The 10,489-nt window shown below is 43.7% G+C and overlaps 1 long non-coding RNA gene across 1 annotated transcript; it reads right to left on the bottom strand.

The window, feature by feature from the left end:
- Window positions 1–1,069: 1,069 nt before the first annotated feature.
- LOC147871293 (uncharacterized) lies at window positions 1,070–6,246 on the bottom strand. The gene is made up of 3 exons (XR_015532479.1): window positions 6,193–6,246; window positions 4,986–5,082; window positions 1,070–2,365 (listed from the first exon to the last, which is right to left on the bottom strand). It is a non-coding gene; the product is annotated as an uncharacterized LOC147871293 (long non-coding RNA).
- Window positions 6,247–10,489: the final 4,243 nt, after the last annotated feature.

Below are 10,489 nucleotides of genomic sequence, written 5' to 3'. Positions count from 1 at the left end.
ATTAAATTTCCTGGGTCTTTATACATTATTTTATCATTCGTTTGTTCCGCTGTGCGAATTATGAAGTTCAGATCCTCAGGGGAAGCAAACCGAAGCCCCTCTCACGTCCTTAGGGAGTCCTAAATTCCTTACTCAATCTGCGTAAGGTAAATGCCTACGTATAATCGTATTTCGTCTCTCTTGGAGACTATTTTCCTTCAAGTTTTATAATAGGCTAGGTAACACCACACGAAGCATCGCCCGACCTAAATCCATTCCGTTTTAACGCTAGAATTTCACCGGTGCTTGAGAACCAGATCACGAGCGAGTTATAGGCGCGCTGGTGAAGACCACGTGACAATCACTGCGCGCGCACCGTCATGCTTTGTCTTCCCGGCCGTTCCGAGCACCGACCAGGCCGTGCCGAGTGCAACTATCCACAGCACGAGGGAGATCAGCAAGCAGGTAGCCTGGTCCCTGCTGTACATGGCCATTGTTAGGTTCCAATGTGATGAGTGAGTGACTGAGAATAATCATGAAGAATGATCGTAACACATGGGTGTTGCGCAACAGTATTTGTATCCAGCTAATGGATCATGCTCGGAGCCAGATTAATCCAATCCTGTCACGACCAATTTCTCCAAGAAACGTTTTAATAGTGTACTCCAGTCTACTTCTGTGATCATTCCTTTATATCTACTCTCACAAGTACTCTGTAATTTTGAAAGTAACAGGGCTACGCTCAGGCTTCTGAAAGAAAAAATGTGCAATAAAAGTTGCTCCTTCTGTTCCGGAGAATTTTCTTGTCGGTGGACGTCAGGTAGTTTGGCGTTGCTAGTGGCCTGTCCGAGTACGAGCACGTGACCTCGAATGCCAGTTCCCATCAGGCAGCGCGCAACAGAGTATCGGATACGTTACCCAGCAGCTCTGAGGATGAGAGCAGAGATTGTTCTCGAAACGTTGTATGAAGATGTGGTTCATTCAGCCACCTGACGCGGCTTGTAACCCGAGAATCTTTCATCAGCTTCAGTCGCCGCGAAAGCTTCACTTCATACATTAGTGTAGTACTTCCTTACATTGCGTTCTTCAGTAGCTACTGTAATGAGTCTCAGGGACAGAGTTTGATCCTAGTGCATGAACAAATATTCTACAAAACTTTGCGAAAAGAAATAATAATCTCAAAGGCTTCGAATGAGAGGCTAAAATAAAAATTGAATTAATAATCTTCGTATGGAAACCTCTTCGTGTCCGAGACACGGGAAAAATAGGTCATTTTAGACGAGGAGTAGACTGTCTTAAACCAGTTTCGAAAGTCGAACAGCCGATGAATATTTATGAGATCAGCCATGTTTCCCACACTTGAACCCTGACCCCCCACGTTCGACGACAGCTACGCCGAGACTCCCATCAGTGGCGCCTGTCGTCTACATGTTTCTTGTCACCATTCGGGGATCGCGTCTATCTGCAACAAGTCTTCAGCATTCTTCTACAACGAAAAGAGTTTGAAGTTAAAACTGCTGCATTGTTTCTACTGCAGTTGGAAACTTACACAAAACTGGGGAAAACAAAAATAAAAATGTGAGCGGGTCCTTAAAAATGTAATGTAAAATGCGTGTCATAACTCAGAATAACTATGGATTTATGTAAAGCGTTTGAACCCGAAGAGAGAGAGAGAAGATGGGTGGGGGGGGAGTAGCATTAGACACTACTGTTATAAATGGGGGGCATAAAGTTGATTTGAGGTTACGAATGTTCCCAGACAGTGCCCGCTCGTCCTTCTGGTATGGATAGGTTTAGTAAGGTCAAGGGATTTAGAAGGAGACAGGATGGGTTAAGAAATGGAGTAGGGGGGGAGTTGGTTGGGGTCTTTGCGTTAATTTTGAATTTTGATATTGGCCTTGGAAGGGTGTCGCTAGGGAAAATATTTATTTTGATGTGGGGGGAGGGGCTATTATGGAGCGGAATTTTTATGTTAGCACTGGGAGGACTGCATGGGAGACATGCAGAGCAATGTGGAATTTGAGTACCAACTCAGCATTTGCTCTAGTACCGAGGAAAGACCATGGAAAACCATGGTCCAGTTGGCCGGTCGCAGGACCTTCCGGATGCGTTCTGACTTCTAGCCAGCAGTCAGGCATTTAAGCCCTGTCCGCGCTCCTCCTTTATTAAAAATTGATACTTTTTAATTTTTTAACATAGATATGTTTTGGATAGGAATCGACCAACTTGGTTAGCTGCTTATCCAATTACAAAAAAGTTTACAGTCATTCCAGAAATAACTTTTCCATTTTCTTGCCGCGGTCGTCTTGAGTCTTTTGGCTCACGGTCAGTCCAGCGTAGGGGATTGGTCGATGTGACAACCTGTGGACTGGACACTCCGGGGTACCTGAAACAGACTGGTGTTGTTCTGTATTCTGAATTACTTTTAAGAATTCGGTCCGTACCGCGAAGAAAACACGTCACTTCACCATTAAAAAGATCAACTGTTTAACCTTTTGAAGTCAAAGCTCATCTAAATATTACGTATTTAAGAATTCGGTCCATACCGCGAAGAAAACACGTCACTTCACCATTAAAAAGATCAACTGCTTAACCTTTTGAAGTCAAAGCTCGTCTAAATATTACGTATTTAAGAATTCGGTCCGTACCGCGAAGAAAACACGTCACTTCACCATTAAAAAGATCAACTGCTTAACCTTTTGAAGTCAAAGCTCGTCTAAATATTACGTATTTAAGAATTCGGTCCGTACCGCGAAGAAAACACGTCACTTCACCATTAAAAAGATCAACTGCTTAACCTTTTGAAGTCAAAGCTCGTCTAAATATTACGTATTTAAGAATTCGGTCCGTACCGCGAAGAAAACACGTCACTTCACCATTACAAAGATCAACTGGTTAACCTTTTGAAGTCAAAGCTCGTCTAAATATTACGTATTTAAGAATTCGGTCCGTACCGCGAAGAAAACACGTCACTTCACCATTAAAAAGATCAACTGGTTAACGCTGTTTAAGGAAATAATCGCTGTTTATTCCGAGAATCATAGTTCGTCTGAATAATATTTAAGAATCCAGTCCGTACCGCGAAGAAAACATGTCACTTCACCATTAAAAAGATCAACTGGTTAACGCTGTTTAAGGAAATAATCGCTGCCATCTAAGTAATGATTAAAGATTCAGTCCGTAGCGCAAAGTAAACACAACACGTCACCGTTAGGTAACGATGTTTGGGTAAATGATATCTGTTTTCTATGAAGTATGCAAAACCCATAAATTTATTCCGTAGTGAAAATTCAGAGTTATTGAAGATTTCTGTCTTCTGGGTTGTTGCGCTGTGTAGTCTGATGACGGAGGCAGTGTGACCTCTGAAACGTTGGTTAACATCGACCAGACTACACAGCGCAACAACCCAGAAGACAGAAATCTTCATACTCATCACCCTGATGACGGAGGCAGTATGACCTCAGAAACGTTGGAGGACATCTACCAGACTACACAGCGCAACAACCCAGAAGACAGAAATTTTCATACTCATCACCCTGATGACGGAGGCAGTATGACCTCAGAAACGTTGGAGGACATCTACCAGACTACACAGCGCAACAACCCAGAAGACAGAAATCTTCATACTCATCACCCTGATGACGGAGGCAGTATGACCTCAGAAACGTTGGAGGACATCTACCAGACTACACAGCGCAACAACCCAGAAGACAGAAATTTTCATACTCATCGCCCTGATGATGGAGGCAGTATGACCTCCGAAACGTTGGTTAATATCGACCAGACTACACAGCGCAACAACCCAGAAGACGGAAATCTTCATATTGAACGTTGTGAAAACCTCAAATCTTCAGAGTTATTGATTGTTAAAGTACGTGGTGCATATATTTACCAGTGCACCTGAAATTTTTAAAAATATAAACAATGTGTTGACTAGCACAAGAATCAAGTGCGAACATTTTCATATAAACTCACACGTTGAGCGTTTTCAATGAAATAGTATTTTATAAGTGAGCGAGCCGAGATTAGAGAGGCGACCGATCGGACGTGTTTGTATGTGAATGACGTCTCTTGCTGTCTTTTCGATTCTGTTGTCAGTTCATCAGTGGTAGGTCTGAATGCTCTCCTAAACAAATTCCAACCTGTACTTTTACTCACAACAGAGCGCGACAAATACACAAAATCCTTTTTGCTAATCATCGAATTTCCACAGACTCAGATTTCAGTTTCTTATGACAGCGAGTAATGAGATGATTGTCTTCTGGATTGTTCCGTTTAGTCAGGTAAATGTTTAACGATGTTTTAGGAGTGTTTGCTGCCGCCATAATTGGGACGATGAAGTGTTACCGTTTTGGTGCGGATCACATGCAATATTTTGTTTAGCCTACACGCGACTCATCAGAGACGGAGAAGTTGCCGCTGCATCACGGCGCTCCGTATGTGGACTATAGGTCAGCATGTTTGTGCCTTAAGTTTTGAACAGACTGTTGAAATATCGTGCACCACAAAATACAATTTGGAGAGCACATTTTGAAAATATGATTTGATAATATGTGGCTTTAAATATCTCTTTGCCCCTTTATTGTAGATACAGACTGATTTAAAAATACTTGAAATGCATTAAAGATAACATCGATGGTGGGTAAGTTTTTCTGTTTATCTTTTCTATGTCGAATAAACATTGTACGTTAACTCATGTACATTCGGCATACACGATATTTTGGGAGTTTGCATTACTTTCGTCTCCGGATTAAATAACAAAAGTGTCATTATAGGGACAAATTATTTATAATTTAAGATGAATTTAGGATGTTGGACTCGAATTGGGGACAATTAAAATATAATATAATTTAAATAATATAAAATATAATATAATTTTTAAATAAAATATTTGTCTTTAAAATGATGGCTTATCATCCTAACAAAGTATTAGAGTCAAGTCCCAGAACGTCGTGTATATCAAATATACAACTGAAATTAGAGTGCCCAACACAGTGTTGTCGTACCTGTCTCTTTATTTCCTTTGCTTGGGCGTTTTGTCGTAGCTTAACTCAGCCAGGTTCTTTGGGTTTTCAACAGTTCTTCAGCCTCTCCATGAGGACCCTGTAAATGCGCTTAGGATTAGGCAACTCCCACTTCCTCACAAATTCTTTCAACTACAATTAAAAAATTTCAAATAAAAAATATTAGTAATATACCGTTCTTTCCTTCATTTTATCTTTTGCTGTTATATTTTATTTTATTTGTGACCTTTCTTTAAATGTATATTTAAGAATCTACTTTTACTATGTGGACTGGATTAGACTGCCTGAGGATTGGATCAAGTGGCGAACTCTTATAAACAATGTAATGAACCTCCGGGTTCTGTTAAGGGCTGGGAATGTATCGAACATTTGAGCAAATAAAGCTTTTAAAGGCGTTCTGTGTTACACAACATTGCTTATTTTCATTTTCTTCTCCTTCTGCGTTTCACATCTATTTTTGATATAAATTCTTTCAGTATCTGCTCCTAAAATAAATATCGGTAATCCTTATGCGTCCCAAAATTTAGATTAACTACTGACTCCAGTGCGTTCAATTTCTTTTAAATATAACTAGATCTTAATTCTTTCCCAGAGCGTCTGATTTTTAGATGTAAAGTGTACCAGGACAGATTGACCCATGTTTCTTCTAATTACTGGGTTACTGGGAACGACCCGTTCTTCAAGTGCCTGAGCACTGCGGGTCTCATCTTTTTTGTTGGCTCGATCTATGGACATTTGTTAGGATTCCTTGGACGAGGGATAGGCCCGTCGCAAGGCCTCTACCTGTACTCAGGACAGCACAACATCCATGGCTTGAGTGGGATTCGAACCCACGGTCCCAGCGACCAAGCGGCACAGGGCCCACGCCTCAGACCGCGCGGCCACTGCGGACCCCTATGTTTTAGACACCGACCACAAATCTGTGAAACATTCCGAAACGTCGTGAAAAGAGAGAACTTTGGATATACTATTAAAAAGACATAAAAACAACTAGGATCGTGATCGTGATTAATTAGTCAAATAATTAGTCTTACAAGTAACGAGTTATTGACCGCGTACATAGGTAATTAGTTACCTGGACTGGTGTTTATTCAGCTAGATATAAAGTTAGGGAGTCTGAATTTATTAGTCATGTGTGCAGTTCTTAATCAAGTAGTTACTTAACTAATCAACAAATCTTGTACTTAACCCGTCATGTAGAGTATTCATGATTCAGTCTTACAGTTGTAAGACTTGAGGTTCTCACAGCGGTGAGTCTGAAGATTTCTGTCTTCTGGGTTATTGCGCTGTGTAGTCTGGTCGATGTTAACCAACGTTTCAGAGGTCATACTGCCTCCATCATCAGGGCGATGAGTATGAAGATTTCTGTCTTCTTTGTTGTTGCGCTGTGTAGTCTGGTCGATGTTAACCAACGTTTCAGAGGTCATACAGCCTCCATCATCAGGGCGATGAGTATGAAGATTTCTGTCTTCTGGGTTGTTGCGCTGTGTAGTCTGGTCGATGTTAACCAACGTTTCAGAGGTCCTACTGCCTCCGTCATCAGGACGATGAGTATGAAGATTTCTGTCTTCTGGGTTGTTGCGCTGTGTAGTCTGGTCGATGTTAACCAACGTTTCAGAGGTCCTACTGCCTCCGTCATCAGGGCGATGAGTATGAAGATTTCTGTCTTCTGGGTTGTTGCGCTGTGTAGTCTGGTCGATGTTAACCAACGTTTCAGAGGTCCTACTGCCTCCGTCATCAGGGCGATGAGTATGAAGATTTCTGTCTTCTGGGTTGTTGCGCTGTGTAGTCTGGTCGATGTTAACCAACGTTTCAGAGGTCCTACTGCCTCCGTCATCAGGACGATGAGTATGAAGATTTCTGTCTTCTGGGTTGTTGCGCTGTGTAGTCTGGTCGATGTTAACCAACGTTTCAGAGGTCCTACTGCCTCCGTCATCAGTGCGATGAGTATGAAGATTTCTGTCTTCTGGGTTGTTGCGCTGTGTAGTCTGGTCGATGTTAACCAACGTTTCAGAGGTCATACTGCCTCCATCATCAGAGTATGAAGATTTCTGTCTTCTGGGTTATTGCGCTGTGTAGTCTGGTCGATGTTAACCAACGTTTCAGAGGTCATACTGCCTCCGTCATCAGGGCGATGAGTATGAAGATTTCTGTCTTCTGGGTTCTTGCGCTGTGTAGTCTGGTCGATGTTAACCAACGTTTCAGAGGTCCTACTGCCTCCGTCATCAGGGCGATGAGTATGAAGATTTCTGTCTTCTGGGTTGTTGCGCTGTGTAGTCTGGTCGATGTTAACCAACGTTTCAGAGGTCATACTGCCTCCGTCATCAGGGCGATGAGTATGAAGATTTCTGTCTTCTGGGTTCTTGCGCTGTGTAGTCTGGTCGATGTTAACCAACGTTTCAGAGGTCATACTGCCTCCGTCATCAGGGCGATGAGTATGAAGATTTCTGTCTTCTGGGTTATTGCGCTGTGTAGTCTGGTCGATGTTAACCAACGTTTCAGAGGTCATACTGCCTCCGTCATCAGGGCGATGAGTATGAAGATTTCTGTCTTCTGGGTTCTTGCGCTGTGTAGTCTGGTCGATGTTAACCAACGTTTCAGAGGTCCTACTGCCTCCGTCATCAGGGCGATGAGTATGAAGATTTCTGTCTTCTGGGTTGTTGCGCTGTGTAGTCTGGTCGATGTTAACCAACGTTTCAGAGGTCCTACTGCCTCCGTCATCAGGGCGATGAGTATGAAGATTTCTGTCTTCTGGGTTCTTGCGCTGTGTAGTCTGGTCGATGTTAACCAACGTTTCAGAGGTCCTACTGCCTCCGTCATCAGGGCGATGAGTATGAAGATTTCTGTCTTCTGGGTTGTTGCGCTGTGTAGTCTGGTCGATGTTAACCAACGTTTCAGAGGTCATACTGCCTCCATCATCAGAGTATGAAGATTTCTGTCTTCTGGGTTATTGCGCTGTGTAGTCTGGTCGATGTTAACCAACGTTTCAGAGGTCATACTGCCTCCGTCATCAGGGCGATGAGTATGAAGATTTCTGTCTTCTGGGTTGTTGCGCTGTGTAGTCTGGTCGATGTTAACCAACGTTTCAGAGGTCCTACTGCCTCCGTCATCAGGGCGATGAGTATGAAGATTTCTGTCTTCTGGGTTGTTGCGCTGTGTAGTCTGGTCGATGTTAACCAACGTTTCAGAGGTCCTACTGCCTCCGTCATCAGGACGATGAGTATGAAGATTTCTGTCTTCTGGGTTGTTGCGCTGTGTAGTCTGGTCGATGTTAACCAACGTTTCAGAGGTCCTACTGCCTCCGTCATCAGTGCGATGAGTATGAAGATTTCTGTCTTCTGGGTTGTTGCGCTGTGTAGTCTGGTCGATGTTAACCAACGTTTCAGAGGTCATACTGCCTCCATCATCAGAGTATGAAGATTTCTGTCTTCTGGGTTATTGCGCTGTGTAGTCTGGTCGATGTTAACCAACGTTTCAGAGGTCCTACTGCCTCCGTCATCAGGGCGATGAGTATGAAGATTTCTGTCTTCTCGGTTGTTGCGCTGTGTAGTCTGGTCGATGTTAACCAACGTTTCAGAGGTCCTACTGCCTCCGTCATCAGGACGATGAGTATGAAGATTTCTGTCTTCTGGGTTGTTGCGCTGTGTTGTCTGGTCGATGTTAACCAACGTTTCAGAGGTCCTACTGCCTCCGTCATCAGGGCGATGAGTATGAAGATTTCTGTCTTCTGGGTTGTTGCGCTGTGTAGTCTGGTCGATGTTAACCAACGTTTCAGAGGTCATACTGCCTCCATCATCAGGGCGATGAGTATGAAGATTTCTGTCTTCTGGGTTATTGCGCTGTGTAGTCTGGTCGATGTTAACCAACGTTTCAGAGGTCCTACTGCCTCCGTCATCAGGACGATGAGTATGAAGATTTCTGTCTTCTGGGTTGTTGCGCTGTGTAGTCTGGTCGATGTTAACCAACGTTTCAGAGGTCCTACTGCCTCCGTCATCAGGGCGATGAGTATGAAGATTTCTGTCTTCTGGGTTGTTGCGCTGTGTAGTCTGGTCGATGTTAACCAACGTTTCAGAGGTCCTACTGCCTCCGTCATCAGGGCGATGAGTATGAAGATTTCTGTCTTCTGGGTTGTTGCGCTGTGTAGTCTGGTCGATGTTAACCAACGTTTCAGAGGTCCTACTGCCTCCGTCATCAGGACGATGAGTATGAAGATTTCTGTCTTCTGGGTTGTTGCGCTGTGTAGTCTGGTCGATGTTAACCAACGTTTCAGAGGTCCTACTGCCTCCGTCATCAGTGCGATGAGTATGAAGATTTCTGTCTTCTGGGTTGTTGCGCTGTGTAGTGTGGTCGATGTTAACCAACGTTTCAGAGGTCATACTGCCTCCATCATCAGAGTATGAAGATTTCTGTCTTCTGGGTTATTGCGCTGTGTAGTCTGGTCGATGTTAACCAACGTTTCAGAGGTCATACTGCCTCCGTCATCAGGGCGATGAGTATGAAGATTTCTGTCTTCTGGGTTGTTGCGCTGTGTAGTCTGGTCGATGTTAACCAACGTTTCAGAGGTCCTACTGCCTCCGTCATCAGGGCGATGAGTATGAAGATTTCTGTCTTCTCGGTTGTTGCGCTGTGTAGTCTGGTCGATGTTAACCAACGTTTCAGAGGTCCTACTGCCTCCGTCATCAGGACGATGAGTATGAAGATTTCTGTCTTCTGGGTTGTTGCGCTGTGTTGTCTGGTCGATGTTAACCAACGTTTCAGAGGTCCTACTGCCTCCGTCATCAGGGCGATGAGTATGAAGATTTCTGTCTTCTGGGTTGTTGCGCTGTGTAGTCTGGTCGATGTTAACCAACGTTTCAGAGGTCATACTGCCTCCATCATCAGGGCGATGAGTATGAAGATTTCTGTCTTCTGGGTTATTGCGCTGTGTAGTCTGGTCGATGTTAACCAACGTTTCAGAGGTCCTACTGCCTCCGTCATCAGGGCGATGAGTATGAAGATTTCTGTCTTCTGGGTTGTTGCGCTGTGTAGTCTGGTCGATGTTAACCAACGTTTCAGAGGTCATACTGCCTCCATCATCAGAGTATGAAGATTTCTGTCTTCTGGGTTATTGCGCTGTGTAGTCTGGTCGATGTTAACCAACGTTTCAGAGGTCATACTGCCTCCGTCATCAGGGCGATGAGTATGAAGATTTCTGTCTTCTGGGTTCTTGCGCTGTGTAGTCTGGTCGATGTTAACCAACGTTTCAGAGGTCATACTGCCTCCATCATCAGGGCGATGAGTATGAAGATTTCTGTCTTCTTTGTTGTTGCGCTGTGTAGTCTGGTCGATGTTAACCAACGTTTCAGAGGTCCTACTGCCCTCGTCATCAGGGCGATGAATTCATACATACGTACTTAGTTACTCAGTTGATTACTTAATCAGTTAGTCACGTAGTTAGTTGGTAGTTTAGTAAATCAGTTATGAGGTTAGTTAATCAGCCAATAATA

The sequence above is a fragment of the Zootermopsis nevadensis genome, unplaced genomic scaffold, assembly GCF_977971745.1.
Source record: "Zootermopsis nevadensis isolate Lab colony 2312 unplaced genomic scaffold, Znev_1.0 Znev_ptg000060l, whole genome shotgun sequence".
In the NCBI taxonomy this organism is placed as follows: domain Eukaryota; kingdom Metazoa; phylum Arthropoda; class Insecta; order Blattodea; family Termopsidae; genus Zootermopsis; species Zootermopsis nevadensis.
Note: the sequence above shows the minus strand (reverse complement) of the source record. Positions and strands in the feature narration are given on the sequence as shown.